The 16,393-nt window shown below is 41.1% G+C and overlaps 1 protein-coding gene across 1 annotated transcript in view; it reads right to left on the bottom strand.

Moving 5' to 3' along the window:
- Positions 1-14,043, bottom strand: part of LOC115218513 (magnesium transporter NIPA2) — a 38,678-nt gene extending 24,635 nt beyond the window's left edge. The window contains exon 1 of the mRNA XM_029788375.2: positions 13,665-14,043. The gene's annotated coding sequence lies outside the window, so the exon portion shown is untranslated. The remainder of the gene's footprint in view (positions 1-13,664) is intronic.
- Between the last annotated feature and the right edge of the window lie 2,350 nt (positions 14,044-16,393).

Here is a 16,393-nt window from a genome sequence, read left to right as displayed (position 1 = left end):
TCCATTTGATTTTTGATGTTGATGTACTTGACTCAATAGGTCTCCTCAAGCACAGCAGGTCGCCCTACGATCTAAGGTAAACACAGCAGGTTGTCCTGCGATCCAAGGTACTTTGGATGGGCTGGGGCTTCTATGTGAAGCTAGTGCAAGAGACAGCAATGAACTCATGTTATCTGTCGGGTCACTGACACAAATTTATGCATTCATTTTGGTATAAGTTGCGATGTAAGGGGTTTGGTAAGTGGTTGGTGAAACGGATAAGGGTTGGGTTAATGGTCCAAAAACGTTATAATCACTTACAAGAACCACTAGATAAGAGTCCATGTAAATTGGCATAAAGATAAGACTCCAGGTAAGTTGGGCAACAACAGGGAGAGGTTAAATTCGTTTGAAATCCTGGCTGCATGCAAGCTGTTGGAAAAATTCGAAATTTCTATAGCACAGACAAAATTTAACTCTTTAGGGACAGAAGGATTTATGTACCGGACAGGATTTATCCATCTTTCTCTACATTAATCTTTTCAAAGCAACATAAACTGGCTACTTATATCATATCAGTAGTGCTAATAAGAGGGGAATTCCAGTGGGCCCCGGATTTTGGGGGGGTATGCAAATGGGCCCCCAGAGAAAAAGTATGAGAACCACTCATCTACGCAATGGACCATAGAACAGGTTCAATTTCCCTGTGTGGAACCTTTAGATGGGGGTCTTCTACAACAGCTCTTGTTGTTTAGCCATAGGCTGTGACCATCCCATGCTTTCTTTCACACTCAGTGTATGTAGGTCTATATAAAATCCCATATATGACTCTCTAAATTTGCAGATGGTAGTGTGTGATTTGAAGAATTAGGAGTGGCTGTGAGGTAAATAGCTTGCTTACGAACCACAGAGTTCCGGGTTCAGTCCTACTGCATGGCACCTTGGGTGAGTGTTTTCTACTATAGCCTCGGGTCGACCAAAGCCTTGTGGATTTGGTAGACAGAAACTGAAAGAAGCCCGTTGTATATATGTATATAAATATATGTGTGTGTGTGTGTGTATGTGAGTATATGTTTGTGTGGTTTTTTTTTGTCTCCCAACATCGCTTGACAACCGATGCTGGTGTGTTTACGTCCCCGTAACTTAGCGGTTCGGCAAAAAAGGGAACGATAGAATAAGTACTAGGCCTACAAAGAATAAGTCCTGGGGTCGATTTGCTCGACTAAAGGCGGTGCTCCAGCATGGCCACAGTCAAATGACTGAAACAAGTAAAAGAGTATTTTCAGCAGGGTCAGTGAGGGCAGAGGTTCCTTCATTATCCCCCAATATTGTTTGTGCGCACGCACTGGCGAGTAGTAGTAGTAGTAGTGTGTGTGTGTGTGTGTGTGTGTGTGTGTGTGTGTGTGTGTGTGTGTGTGTGTGTGTGTGTGTGTGTGTGTGTGTGTGTGTGTGTGTATAAATGCGTGCATGTGTTGCAGAAGTGTTACATTTCTGAAAATCTATGTGTAATGTTGTGTCTGGGGAGAGTCTTTCTCTTTTTGTGCCTTATAATTTAACACACTCACCGGTAAAATTTCCACTCATTTACTTATTTTTATTTTCCTAAAATTTTCGTTTTATTAGGAAAATAAAAATAAGAAATAAGTGGAAATTTTACCGGTGAGTGTGTTACATTGTAAGGCACAAAAAGAAAATGACTCTCCCCAGACACAACAGAACATGCTTCAACACACGAACTCATATAAAGAATCTTGCAAACCAAATCCCAATACGAAATAAGTGTAACGTGGAATTCCAAAGCATGGAAAGTATTTTCCCATCGGCTTATCCGTTATGCAACAGAGAAACTGAAGAGAATAACAGACTTCGCAAACCAAAATTCCTGAATGCTTCAAGACTCCAGAACACGACCCTTACGTAACGAACGATGACAATGTGAGCGCGCGCGCACATTTGCGTGTGTGTGTCTGTAAAGTATCAGCGAGCTTTTACTCGCCTCTCTTCCCTCCTCATAGAAGCAAGTGCTAGAAGGTTCAGCAGAGTTATTTCCCTTCCTATTCTAATTTCTTTTCTTTTTTTTAATGCTAGGGGTTTTTCTAACGAAGGAACACACTTTAAATAATAAATTACTGAGGTTTATAATTATCGAGTGGTAATCATTAGCACACCGGGCAAAAAAATGCTTAGCGGCATTTCGTCCGTCTTTACGTTCTGAGTTCAAATTTCGCCGAGGTCGACTTTAGCTTTCATCTTTCTGGGGTCGACAAAATAAGTAACATTTAAACACTGGGGCGATGTAAATGACTTACCCCTTCCCACAAAATTCCCGACCCTGTGTCTGTAATAAAAAGGGATATTATTATTATTATTATTATGCTAAGATAAAGAATACGCACACCACACGTTTTCGAGGGTTAGGGTTATGCCGAAAACGGGTGGTGCACGTATTCTTTACCCCCCCCCCCGCCTATAATAATAATAATTATTGATGTTGTTTTTGTTGTTAAGTCTGCGAGCTGGCAGAAACGTTAGCACGCCGGGCGAAATGCTTCACGTTCCGAGTTTAAATTCCGCCGAGGTTGACTTCACTGTTTGTCCTATCGAGATCGATAAAATAAATACCAGTTGCGTACTGGGGTCAACATAATCGACTTCATCCGTTTGTCTGTCCTTGTTTGTCCCCTCTGTGTTTAGCTCGTTGTGGGTAATAAAGAATTAGGTATTTCGTCTGTCGCTACGTTCCGAGTTCAAATTCCGCCGAGGTCGACTTTGCCTTTCATCCTTTCGGGGTCGATACATTAAGTACCTTATAGTTGTTGTTTTCAAAATATCCCAGTTTCCTACTCATACTCGTGGACAACATTACACAATGTCTTAGTGATTCTCTTTGACAAGTATGCAGTGTAGTCTATGCTTTGTCTGAGGGTGTCATCAAAATAATTAAAATAATATTAATCATGGAACTAATGTTATCTCTTCCTCATGGCATATTTTTTCCAAACACGTTTTTGGATGCTCTCCGCATTAAATCCGTTGACACAAACTGTGTGGTTCCCAAGTTCACTTCACAACCCACAACTGCATGGTTTCAGATTCCGTCTCACTGTGTGACACTTTTGGTAAGATTCTTCAACTATAACCCCAGGATGACCAAAGCCTTGTGAGTGGGTTCCGTAGATGGAAACTGAAAGAAGCTGGTTTGTGTGTGTGTGAGGGACAGAGAGAGAGAGAAAGTCTAGCAATAGTTTTTGTTCACATCATCGTCTGTACGTTCATTTTTTCCATGCTTGTTTACATGTTAGATATTTAACTCCACTGGTCCTCATATGTTGGACTGCCACGTTATGGAACATGCAAGGTGGCCCAAAATAAGTTTACAGTTATCATGTAAGCACTTTAAATTTCTTTTAAAACGTTTTATTACATCTAAATTTCTGTCTTACAAACTGAAAAGGGACGCTGACAAAATTAAACTAAATTAGCATAGAATAATGGTTTCATATTTTTTTTATAATTAAGATCTAAATTGTTAATATATGAATGCGAAAGAGATAGTTGAATAACTACAAACCTACTTTTGGGCTACTCTGTACAATTTATGCGAGACAGACATTACTGTCATGAAAAGTGTCAATGTTGAAGCACAGAGATAGACAGACAGACAGACACACACACGTGCGCATGCAACTAGGCTTTTGTATAATTTCTACCAACCAGAATTCACTAACAAAATTTTTGTTTGTTCCTTCTCGAGCCATGCCTGGCTCATAAGGACCGGTTTCCCGGTTTCATTGGCGTATAGGTTCCCCACCTGGACGGGATGCCGGTCCGTCGAAGGTGAGCTGCAAAATGCAGGTGAGGAGGAAAGAGTGAGAGAAAGTTATGGCGAAAGAGTCAGCAGAAGTTCGCCATTACCTTCTGCCGGAACCACGTGGAGCTTAGGTGTATTGCTCATAAAAACACACATAGCCCGGTCTGAGATTCGAACCCACGATCCCTCGACCGTGAGTCCGCTGCTCTAACCACTAGGCTATGTGCCTCCACTAACAAAATTTTGGTCAATCTGAGACCATAGCAGAAAACAAGTTGTTCGACGTGCCATGCAGTGGAATTGAACCATAAACCACATGGTTGCAATATAAACTTCTTAAATCAAACAGCCATGGCAGCACCTTCAAAACAAGAATGAACTACTTCAGCTACAATAATAAGCTACCGGGCCTCCTCCCTTCCTCAACACAGATCAAGTGTGGTAGATGATGAAGTACTCGCTCGCAAAGCCGGGTTGGCATTTTAAAACACATTTGAAAAGTCGCTATCTCTGAAGCATGAGCAGCCTTCCAGTATGGAACACACTTGAACTTTGTATAGGGGTCAACAACTGATTGGAACTGAAGTAGTTTCTGCTTCGAAAGAAGTGGTGACATTTTGCAGTGTGTGCATGTGTGTGTGTGTGCGTACTTTGTAGCTGAGTCATTAAAGCAATTAGCTGTGTGGATTAGTGGTTAGGGTGGTGAACTCACGATCATAAAATTGTGGTTTCAAATCCCGGACTGGGTGATGCATTGTGTTCTCAAGCAAAACATTGCGTTTCACAGCGCTCCAGTAAAAATGAGTTATCTCATGATGGACTAGCGTCCCATCCAGGGGAAAAATATATACACATGAGAGAAAACAGGAAACAGGCCCTATGTTCCTTACAGACTAACGTGGACTAACCCTTAAAGTAACAGAGTGGAGGCACGAGGCTTAGTGTTTAGGGTGTTGGACTCATTACCATAAGATTATGGTATCTTACCTGGACCGGGCAACCCTTCATTTCATGATGTTCCAGTCCAGTCAGCTGGGAAATATGAGTAATCCTGTGATAGACTGGTGTCCTGTCCAGGTGGGAAATTTATACTGGGAAACCAGCCCTTATTAGTCAACATGATTCGCGAAGGTAACTTGACCTTTACTTAAAGTAACAGGTTAAATGACTTGGCTAGACTTACTCTGATGCTCTATGCACTGAATTTCGATCTTACTTTGGTCAAATTTGTCCTTTCACCAACCCAGAGCCAGACCATCTGGTTCATTGCATTCTGATGACAAGCTTGCAATGGCACTGGTTTCAAGCTGTGCTGCTTCTTGCCAACTTTTTACATTGGTGGCATAGACAAGGGAGACATCATCATCATCATTTAACGTCCACTTTCCATGCTGGCATGGGATGGACGGTTTGACTGAGGACTGGCGAACCAGTAGGCAGCACCAGGCCCCAATCTGATCTGGCAAGGTTTCTACAGCTGGATGCCCTTCTTAATGCCAACTACTCCGAGAGTCTAGCAGGTGTATTTTTAGGTGCCACCGGCATGGGAGCCAATCAGGAGGCACCAGCATTGACCATGTTCAGATGGCGCTTTTTATGTGCCATTTTACATATATATACATATATACATTATGAACATCATCATCAATGTCCACTTTTCCATGTTTGCATGGGTGAGTGACAATTTGCTGAGGCAGATTTTATGTTGGCAGGTGCTCTTCCTATCACCAACCTTCGTTTATTTCCAAGCAAGGTGATATTTCTCTTATGGCCAGACATGCTTTTCATGAAAGGCTATATCATCATCATCATCATCGTTTAACATCCGCTTTCCATGCTAGCATGGGTTGGACGGTTCAACTGGGGTCTGGGGAGCCCGAAGGCTGCACCAGGCCAGTCAGATCTGGCGGTGTTTCTACAGCTGGATGTCCTTCCTAACGCCAACCACTCTGAGAGTGTAGTGGGTGATTTTATGTGCCACCGACACAGGTGCCAGACGAGGCTGGCAGACGGCCACGCTCGGATGGTGTTTTTTATGTGCCACCGACACAGGTGCCAGACGAGGCTGGCCAACAGCCACGATCGGATGGTGTTTGTTATGTGCCCACAGCACGGAGGCCAGTCGATGCGGTACTGGCTACGGCCATGTTCGGATGGCTTTCTTATATGCCATCGGCACTGGTACCACAAACATACAAATTCCATTGATGTTCATCTATTTTGATTTGGTTATATATATATATATATATATATATATAGGGGGATAATTCACAAAAAAGAAAAAAAGGACGAAGAGAGGTGGTGTAGACAACAAACAGATGTATTAGTATAACGCTTGGGAAGTGAAGTCTTTAACGTTTTGAGCCTATGCTCTTCCACGGAAAGGAACACAGAAAGAAACAAGGAGAGAAAATAAAGAATGTGTAGTGGCTAGCGATCTATCATATATATATATATATATATATATATATATGCTAGCATGGAAAACGTATGTTAAACGATGATGATATATATATGTATATATGTATATATATATATATATATATACGACAGGCTTCTTTCAGTTTCCATTTACCAAATCCACTCACAAGGCTTTGGTTGGCCTTAGGCTATAGTAGAAGACACTTACCTAAGGTACCACACAGTGGGACTGAACCTGGAACCATGTGGTTGGTAAGCAAAGATCAACAAAAATAAGTACTACATCCAGTGAACCACAAATATCACTGAATATACACTGTATTACAATAAGAGCTATTTAATATTTTCTTGCCATTGAGATATGTGGTTAGTCAGGTTTTATAATGCACCCTGTGACTCCAAGCAATTTTCAAGATCAAGATTGCCTGATGGCTGTAAGCATGTTATAAAAAAACTACTTAACCATGTGTCTTAACAGCGAGAGAATATTAGTAGCCTTTAGTTCACTCTGTAATGTGGTTGGTTGGCATCAGGAAGAGCATCCAGCTGTAAAAATTATGCCAAAAGAGACAGTGGAGTTTGGGGTAGTCCTCTAGATTGCCAGCTCGTGTCAATCCATCTAACCCATGCCAACATGAAAGATGAACATTTAATGATGATGATGATGATATACTGTATTTCAACATGTTTAAGGAACACATTTTTGTCAAAAATTTGGTAAAAAAAATATGGGCGTTTCTTATACATGGATAGTATCATATTACGGAGATGTACTTGCATAGCAAGTGATTTGATCTGAGATCGTGCGCTGAAACGAAAACAATTGCAGCGTGGGAGGTGTTTGTAAGCCATTTAAGAAACACACAAAAGCCGTTCGATTCACTTCAACATTTAAGTTTAATTTGTCAAAATATTTTCGTCGCTTTAAGACCGCGACCTGTTCACAGACAAAAATGCAGCACAGATTTTTGTCAGTGAACAGGTCACGGTCTTAAAGCGACGAAAATATTTCGACAAATTAAACTTAAATGTTGAAGTGAATCGAACAGCTTTTGATAGTATCATAATCCCTTACAAAACCTTTTTTTTCCAAATATAACCATTTTGTTACTAACCCGGCCAAAACCGGCTCTGGCTCTGTGGTAAAATGTCTTGTTTTCATAAGTTCTGAATTAAAATCTTCCACTAAACCTTAGTCACAATTTATGTTCCTAACACCAGCTGAAAGATAACTAAGTTATTTTACTAAATTCTTTGTCATATTTAAAATAATTGAAAGAAACACAGAGCATCTCAAAATAAATACAGTAACGAAAGGGTTAAGCCAAAAAAATTAGGGGGCACTTTATAACATTAAAATACAGTATATCTTGGGTGTACAGACAAGTGTACAACTGCTACTGTTGAGTTTAGAGATCGATGTGGATCACTGCACAGCTTACTGCCAGTGCAGTGGTTTGGTTAGTACTCGGTAGCACTACTAGTTATGAAACGCAAAGTAAAAGTAGGGGGGAAATCAGGATAAACAAGTTTATGTTTTTTGTTCCCAGTGATATAAACAAGTGAATATAAACTTGCTTTGCTCATAATTTCTCATGTGTGGGTCTGTATAAATGCATATGACACAGATAGTTGTGATTTACAGAAAAATAAAAGACGAAGACAGGTGTGTAAACAGCAAACAGGTGCATTAGTTTAACGTTCAGAAAGGTGAGGAAGTCTTTTATGTTTCAATCCTACGCTCTTCAACAGGAAGGGACACGGGAAAATAAACAGAAAGAGAATTAAAAAAAAAAAAAAAATATATATATATATATATATATACATATACAATATATATACATACATACACAATATATATACATACATACACAATATATATACATACATACACAATATATATACATACATACATATATATATATATATATATATACACACACACACACACATACATACATAGTCTTTCTTTTATTCTTTTACTTGTTTCAGTCGTTTGACTGTGGCCATGCTGGAGCACCACCTTTAGTCGAACAAATCGACCCCAGAACTGATTCTTTGTAAGCTTAGTATTTATTCTATCAGTTTCTTTTGCCAAACTGCTAAGTTTACGGAGACATAAATACACCAACATCAGTTGTCAAGCGATGGGGGGAGGGACAAACACAAACACACAATACATGAATACATACATACATATATATATATACACACACATACACATATATATATACATATATATATATACGATGGGCTTCTTTCAGTTTCCGTCTACCAAATCCATTCACAAGGCTTTGGTCAGCCTGAGGCTATAGAAGACACAAGTCCAAGGTGCCACGCAGTGGAACTGAACCCAGAACGATATGGTTGGGAAGCAAGCTTCTTACCACACAGCCACTCCTGCACCTATATATATATATATATCTATATATATAAAACTCTAGTTGTGTGAGTGTCTGTCCCCTTCGATTTAGATTCCTAACTACTCCCACATTTTGCGGTGCAGTTTAACCAAATTCGGGTATCTTATAGTCGTGATTCATATCGAGCCCGTCTGACTATTAGCGCGCGTCTACGATGAGTCTACGATTTTAAAAATAATTTAACATCATTTTTTATTCCATTTTAATGCATAAAATGCATCGTATGTCAATGGCGGCGGAGTTGGCGTCCACGCTCACAGCTGCACCTGTTTGCTTCTCCCCCTTCCCTCCCTCGTGAAGCTGTGGGGAAGGGAGTGTAAAGAAATCAACGTCGTAATGCGTTGTGAAGGAACCAGCGTTCTTTTAGAACAACGACTTCATGGCTTGAAGACACCAAAACAAAAGAAAGCCCAAATTTATAAGGGAAGTAACTCTCTAAAAATGCTTATATAGTTATTTCCCTTACAAACCCGAGCAACGCCGGGCGATACTGCTAGTATATATATATATATATATATATATATATATATATTACATAGTTTCTGTTACTTAGGTGACTACGTAAGTAGTGGAGGTGGTTGTTCTGAAAGCGTAGCTACCAGAACAGAGGTCGCCAAACTTTTTTAACCATTGACCCTCTTCAGCCACTTCTTCTTCTGCATCAACCATCCTCCTCATTTAAAACATCTAAATACCCTAATCTAGCATACCATATCTTAAATACTGATGCTCGCGATTAAAATGTTAGCTAAAATACACATATACAACAAATATTAAGAAATTCTATTGAAAATGACACTTTACATGTAAAACTACTTGTACGAGTATACAAGGTGTAGGAGTGGCTGTGTGGTAAGTAGCTTGCTTACCAACCACATGGTTCCGGGTTCAGTCCCACTGTGTGGCACCTTGGGCTGACCAAAGCCTTGTGAGTGGATTTGGTAGACGGAAACTGGAAGACGCCCGTTGTATATATGTATATATATATATTTATATGTATGTGTGTGTGTGTTTGTCTTTGTCTCCCTCAAAATCGCTTGACCACCGATGCTAGTGTGCTTACGTCCCTGTAACTTAGCAGTTCGGCAAAAGAGACCGATAGAAAAGTACTAGGCTTACAAAGAATAAGTCCTGGGATCGATTTGGTCGACTAAAGGCGGTGCTCCAGCATGGCCACAGTCAAATGACTGAAACAAGTTAAAGAGAGTAAAAGAGTATACAGTATTAAAGTTTCAATTTTTATGAAATTCTTTCCACGGTTAGAAAATGTAAAAAATGCATCAAATTGCTGGAATATCTTTTACTGGAATTGGCAACATCAATGCGAGGGATGAGCTTGGCGCTAAGTATTTCAAGTAGATCATCTGGGTGAGCTGGCCTTTTGTACGCCTACCCCACAGTCAACACTTTGGCTATCATCGACTCCCTTTAATTCCTCACTGACCCTTAGGGGGCCCCTTTGATCCCCTTTGGTGACCCCTAGACTAGAATAGGAAAAAGCTGGGCGGAGTTCAGAGGGCTGCTACCTTTGTCTTTGTCTTCTTTGTCTTTCTGTTTTACGTCCGCTTTCCATGCTAGCATGGGTTGGACGGTTCGACTGGGGTCTGTGAAGCCAGGTGGCTGCACCAGGCTCCAGTCTGATCTGGCAGTGTTTCTACAGCCTTTCCTAACGCCAACTACTCCGTGAGTGTAGTGGGTGCTTTTTATGTGCCAACACCTTTGTTAGTAACAAAGGGCCTCTCCCTCAGAGTGAAAGGCAGTTTGTATGGCGCCTGTGTACAGAGAGCTATGCTACATGGCTGTGAGACATGGGCTGTGAGTACTGAGGACATGCTTCACTGGATGGCTAATGTCAGTATGCATATACAACAGGGTGTAAGTGATTTGAGAAAAAAACTGGGTATATGTAGCATTAGATGTAGTGTGCAAACGAGAAAACTGCACTGGTTTGGCCATGTAATGCAAATGAATGAAGACAGCTGCATCAAGATGTGGTAAGTAGCTTGCTTACGAACCACATGGTTCCGGGTTCAGTCCCACTATGTGGCACCTTGGGCAAGTGTCTTCTACTATAGCCTCAGGCCAACCAATGCCTTGTCAGTGGATTTGGTAGACGGAAACTGAAAGAAGCCTGTCGTATATATGTATATATATATATATGTACATGTATAACGGTAGATGGAAACTGAAAGAAGCCCATTGTGTGTATGTATATATATATATGTGTGTGTGTGTGTGTGTGTGTAGAGGGAATGTGTGGAAGGGGTAGGCCCCGGAAGATGTAAGACAAAGTGGTGAGAAAGGATCTACAAATGTTGGGACTCACAGACGGGATGACAGGCGATTAGGACTCCTGGCAGTTTGCTGTGCTTGAAAGGACATGTCAAGCTAGGTAAAAGCTTGGCTGCCCTTGAACAGAAGCTCATCCCTTGCAACCCACTCCAGCTGAGCATCCCTAATCTTGTGGGATCGTAAGTGCTGGGGCCACATAAAAAGCACCCATACTGGTGTTGTGTAAAAGCACCCAGCACCCTCTGTAAAGTGGTTGGCATTAGGAAGGGCATCCAACCATAGAAACCATGCCAAAATAGACATGAATCTTGGTCAGCATTCTGTCAACCTGTCCAACCCATGCCAGCATGGAAAACAGACATTAAATCATCATCATCATCATCATTTAACGTCCGTTTTCCATGCTAGCATGGGTTAGATGATTTGACTGAGGGCTGCACCAGGCTCCAGTCTGATCTGGCAGAGTTTCTACAGCTGGATGCCCTTCCTAACGCCAACCACTCTGAGAGTGTAGTGGGTGCTTTTACTTGCCACCGGCACGAGGGCCAGGCAGGCAGTACTGACAGCGGCCATGCTCAAATGGTGCTTTTTATGTGCCACCTGCACTGGAGCCAGTCCAGCGGCACTAGCAACGACCTTGCTTGAATGTTTTTTTTACGTGCCAGTAAAGCGATGCAGGTAATGATCACGTTCGAATGGAGCTTTTTACGTTCCACCAGCACATTAAAAACGCCATTCGAGCGTGATCATTACCTGTGTCATCTACTGGCACTTGTGCTGGCACATGAAAAAACATTTGAGTGAGGTCATTGCCAATGCCGCTGGACTGGCTCCTGAGCAGGTGGCACATAAAAAGCACAATTTGAGAGTGGCCATTGCCAGTACCGCCTGACTGGCCCCCGTGCCGGTGGCGCGTAAAAGCACCCACTACACTCTCGGAGTGGTTAGCGTTAGTAAAGGCATCCAGCTGTAGAAACTCTGCCAGATCAAGACTGGAGCTTGGTGCAGCCATCTGGTTCGCCAGACCTCAATAAATTTCAAATTATTCAATAAATACTGTTTAGTACATTATTAATTGTTATGCAAATTAGGCTTTAGTACATTATTAATTGTTATGCAAATTAGGCTTGATGTTTCAGTCGAGTCCTGGTTTCAGTTTGATATAAATGATGCTATCACTCATCCTGTGGCTAGAATATTCAGGTTCGCTAACGAGTCACCAAACAGTGATGAAACTGGCTAGGATAATCACCAGTGTTTCTGCTCACAGAGACATATTTGTTTACAATTCGCTGATAATAAAACTTGTAGGTGTGCCTAACATCAAAGTTCAGATTATTGAATAAACGCAGAGTAATGCATCATTAATTAATTGACATACGTCTATGCATACGCTTTGAGCAATTTCGTCTGCCAGTCCCTCATAAAAGAAAATAAAAAAAAAAGGATGAAATATATAAGTTAGTGATGATAGAGGCGGCGAGCTGGTAGAAACGTTAGCACGCCGGACGAAATGCTTTGTGGTATTTCGTCCGCCGTTGCGTTCTGAGTTCAAATTCCGCCGAGGTCGACTTTGCCTTTCATCCTTTCGGGGTCGATAAATTAAGCACCAGTTACGCACAGGCGTCGATGTCATCGACTTAATCCCTTTGTCTGTCCCCTCTGTGTTTAGCCCCTTGTGGGTAGTAAAGAAATATATATAAGTTAGTGATGATCAAAGCGTGTGTGATGAATGTACAGATAGGGGAGAAGTAAAAAGAAACAAAAAACGGAAATGATGGTGAGTCAGGAACAATAGTTTCGGTAATTATAAAGTTATGTGTATGTATATGAGTGTATAAATGTGAGTGTAGGTGTGAGTAGAGAACATGTTTGCCAGTGAACAATTGTGAGATGAAAAGAAAGTTGTGTTAGAGAGGACGTTTATGGAGTGAGAGAAATGAAGGGGTAGTTTTCAGGGGACACGACGTTCTTGTCTGTACTTTTCGGCTTACGAAGGTGTGGATAACGGTTAAGAGTGTGTAGTCCAGCCTCTCGGAAGTTATGATAGTGATGGTTCCTGATGCCCATTTCAATCGCTGGAAATTTATATATATATATATATATATATATATATATATATATATATATTAGGGAGTGCCTATATATGGGTGAGATCAATGCTAAATGATTAAGTCGATTAACAGCAGAATAAATAGAGAGAGAGTGAGAGAGAGGGGCGAAGAAAAGGATAAAGGTATGTTAAATATTGAGTGCGCGCGCACAGACATGGTTGAATGGGTATTTAGATATCTATGTGAACATAAGTTTCTATACATGCCGATGACTGTTTAGTTTATTCTAGCGATCACGAGTAAGGCCATGCTGAAGCAACATACATATGTACGTACGTACAAATACACATGTGTACGTACGTACATATACAAACATTTATGTACGTACGTACAAATACACACCAGTGTCTATATAAATATATATATATATATATATATATATATATACTGATATATAAGAGTGATGGTCTCTATGTATGAATGTATATGAATGTGGCATCTATTGTTTTAACAAAGGGATATCACATACACACACACACAAACTACCAATAACATATGAAATTAAAATAAGAGAGAGAAAGAGAAGAATAGTTTGAGAGAAAAAAAGACAAAACGATTATGAAACAATGAGAATAATAGAGAGGGTAATAATGATAATCATAATAATAATTGTTCTCTACTTACATTGTTTGGTCGACATCTGTCAGAACTTTCAATGTGAGGAATATGATGGGTTTTTCAAAAAATTGCTTTACTGCCGATGTTGCTGGGCGGGTCTGGTTGAAGTCACAAAAACAAGAGGTTATTAGAATAAATGTGTGTCATGTGCACGGACAGAGGATGTGAGATCTGATTGTTACCAGGCTGAGGATGGGTGTTTGTGACACTTGGTGAATGTGTGTGTGTAATGATGTGAACGAGTGTATATATTTTGTATCTGGGTGTGTGTGTGTGTGTATGCGTGAATGTGGATGTGTGGGTGGGGGGGCGAATGTGGAGCGACTAAAGCCGGTGCGCTATTAATGATGTCATTCTTGGTGATTCGGTGTTCAATGAAATAATGTACCTTGTATGTTCCCCCCTTTTCGTAGTTTCAATTCGTTAGGGAAGGCAAAACGGATATAAATACGGACGTAGATAGATAGATCGACAAAGAAACAGATATATAAATAGACAGCAAATTATACACATACATATATATATATATGCATATGTATATATATATATCTAAACAGAAGGTAGGTAGACACGATCGGGTAGTCGGATAGATACACAATGATTGTCAGATACACAAACAGGTAGTTAAACTGTTAGCTAGCTTAATCGAATAGATGGATAAATGTATAGATACGGTGGACAGATAATTAAATAGTATTTAATATTATAATCATATAATATAATACAATACATCAAAGATGACCTTGTGAAGTTTATATAGGATAAACTTCTTTGTATACTTTTTATTTCAATCAATATTCTTGGCAAGTCGACAAAGAAACGTTGATATACTTGTTATCTACGTTTAGAAACGGTGTATATGTATTCTATAGTCACTAATGCGTGTGTATATTCACACTCATATACGCAAGTACACACACACAAACACACAAGACTTTAATTAGTAACTAAGCATCAATACAAACATATTATCATCATCATCACAACCTCGCTGTCGACATTCTGCATTACACAGAAACACTCCAGTCCTTGGCCCCACAGTCATGCTGTCTCAGCGCTTTCTATTACTACTGTTCCTCGGGGTTGTATAGCTTTAGTACTTTCTGCGCTCGTACGGCACTCTTCCTTTCCTTACGCAATTTTTGTCCGATTTCCAGAGCAGAACACCACTCCACCCAGTCCTTCTATATCCGTCACCTCCTTCCCGAACGTCGGTCCTCCGGAATCTCCTACTCGTTAATATCCTTACTGCAGTTGTTGACTTGCAACTGTTTAAACAAAATATTAATGACATTATTCTCATAAGTACCTAAGGACCTCTAAAAGCCATAAGCATTTGCTCCTTACTCAAGACACATACTCTTTCACTCTTACTTATTTCAGTCATTTGACTGCGGCCATGCTGGAGCACCGCCTTTAATCGAGCAACTCGACGCCAGGACTTATTCTTTTGTAAGCCCAGTACTTATTCTATCGGTCTCTTTTGCCGAACCGCTAAGAAACGGGGACATAAACACACCAGCATCGGTTGTCAATCGATGTTGGGGGGACAAACACAGACACACAAACATATACACACACATACATATATATACATATATACGACGGGCTTCTTTCAGTTTCCGTCTACCAAATCCACTCACAAGGCTTTGATCGGCCCGAGGCTATAGTAGAAGACACTTACCTAAGGTGCCACGCAGTGGGACTGAATCCGGAACCATGTGGTTGGTAAACAAGCTACTTACCACACAGCCACTCAAAAAAAAGTGCAACGTCCCCTTTTCTATCCTTTCATGAATTGGATGGCTCTTCTCCAGTTCAGTGTCTTGACTAGTAACGGATTTAGGGTTGATGAAATCCTGGTGGTGTAGCTTGAATGTGTGCAACCCAAGATAGTTCTTGAATTCACCATTCTCCTTCTCAGATTCTGAAGCCTAGACAGGCATATGCAGCAGACCCGAAATGCCCATAAAAGTCCCACCACCCAGAGCACGTCGCCACCCTCCTCTCCCAGGTTATGCTACTGTGAGCTTCTAAGCTATATAAACCTTGAAGGCCCCCATGTGTAAAACTTAATGCGAGTCTCACAAAAATTGGTAACTCTTTTACTTGTTTCAGTCATTCTTTGTAAGCCTGGTACTTATTTTATCGGTCACTTTTGCCAAACCGCTAAGTTACGGGGATATAAACACACCAGCATCGGTTATCAAGCGATGTTGGGGGAGGGGACAAACACAGACACACAAACGTATACACACACACATAAATACATATATATATATATATATATGTATATATGGCTCGCGCACGCACGCGCTTGCGCCGGTTCGCGTACGCATACGCTCCGCAGGCACCTCGCTCTTGGAACCGACAAGACCTCCCGCCCGTTCCTGGGACCGTCGCGTGTCGTTGGGTTTTCCCACGCCCTCCTCCGCGGGACCACTCTTCCATCTTCCCCTCAGCTGGAGTCCTTTTCCTTAACCCCCCCCCTTTTTCGTTACACACACGCGCACACATATACACACATTGCTTAATATATACATTACTCTTACACACATTCAATCTACTCGCCATTTATACCACCACGACACTGGACACACACACACAGTACTACTCAACAAACGCTGGCACGCTACATACGCCCCCACCCCTTCCCCTCCCTCCCTTCCTCCTTCCTTCTTTTTCTTACTACTGACCTTTGTCTGCTAAGCTGACCACTATCTCGCCCTACCTCA

Source organism: Octopus sinensis, linkage group LG13, assembly GCF_006345805.1.
Source record: "Octopus sinensis linkage group LG13, ASM634580v1, whole genome shotgun sequence".
Lineage (NCBI taxonomy): Eukaryota > Metazoa > Mollusca > Cephalopoda > Octopoda > Octopodidae > Octopus > Octopus sinensis.
This window is presented reverse-complemented; position numbering and strand designations above follow the sequence as displayed.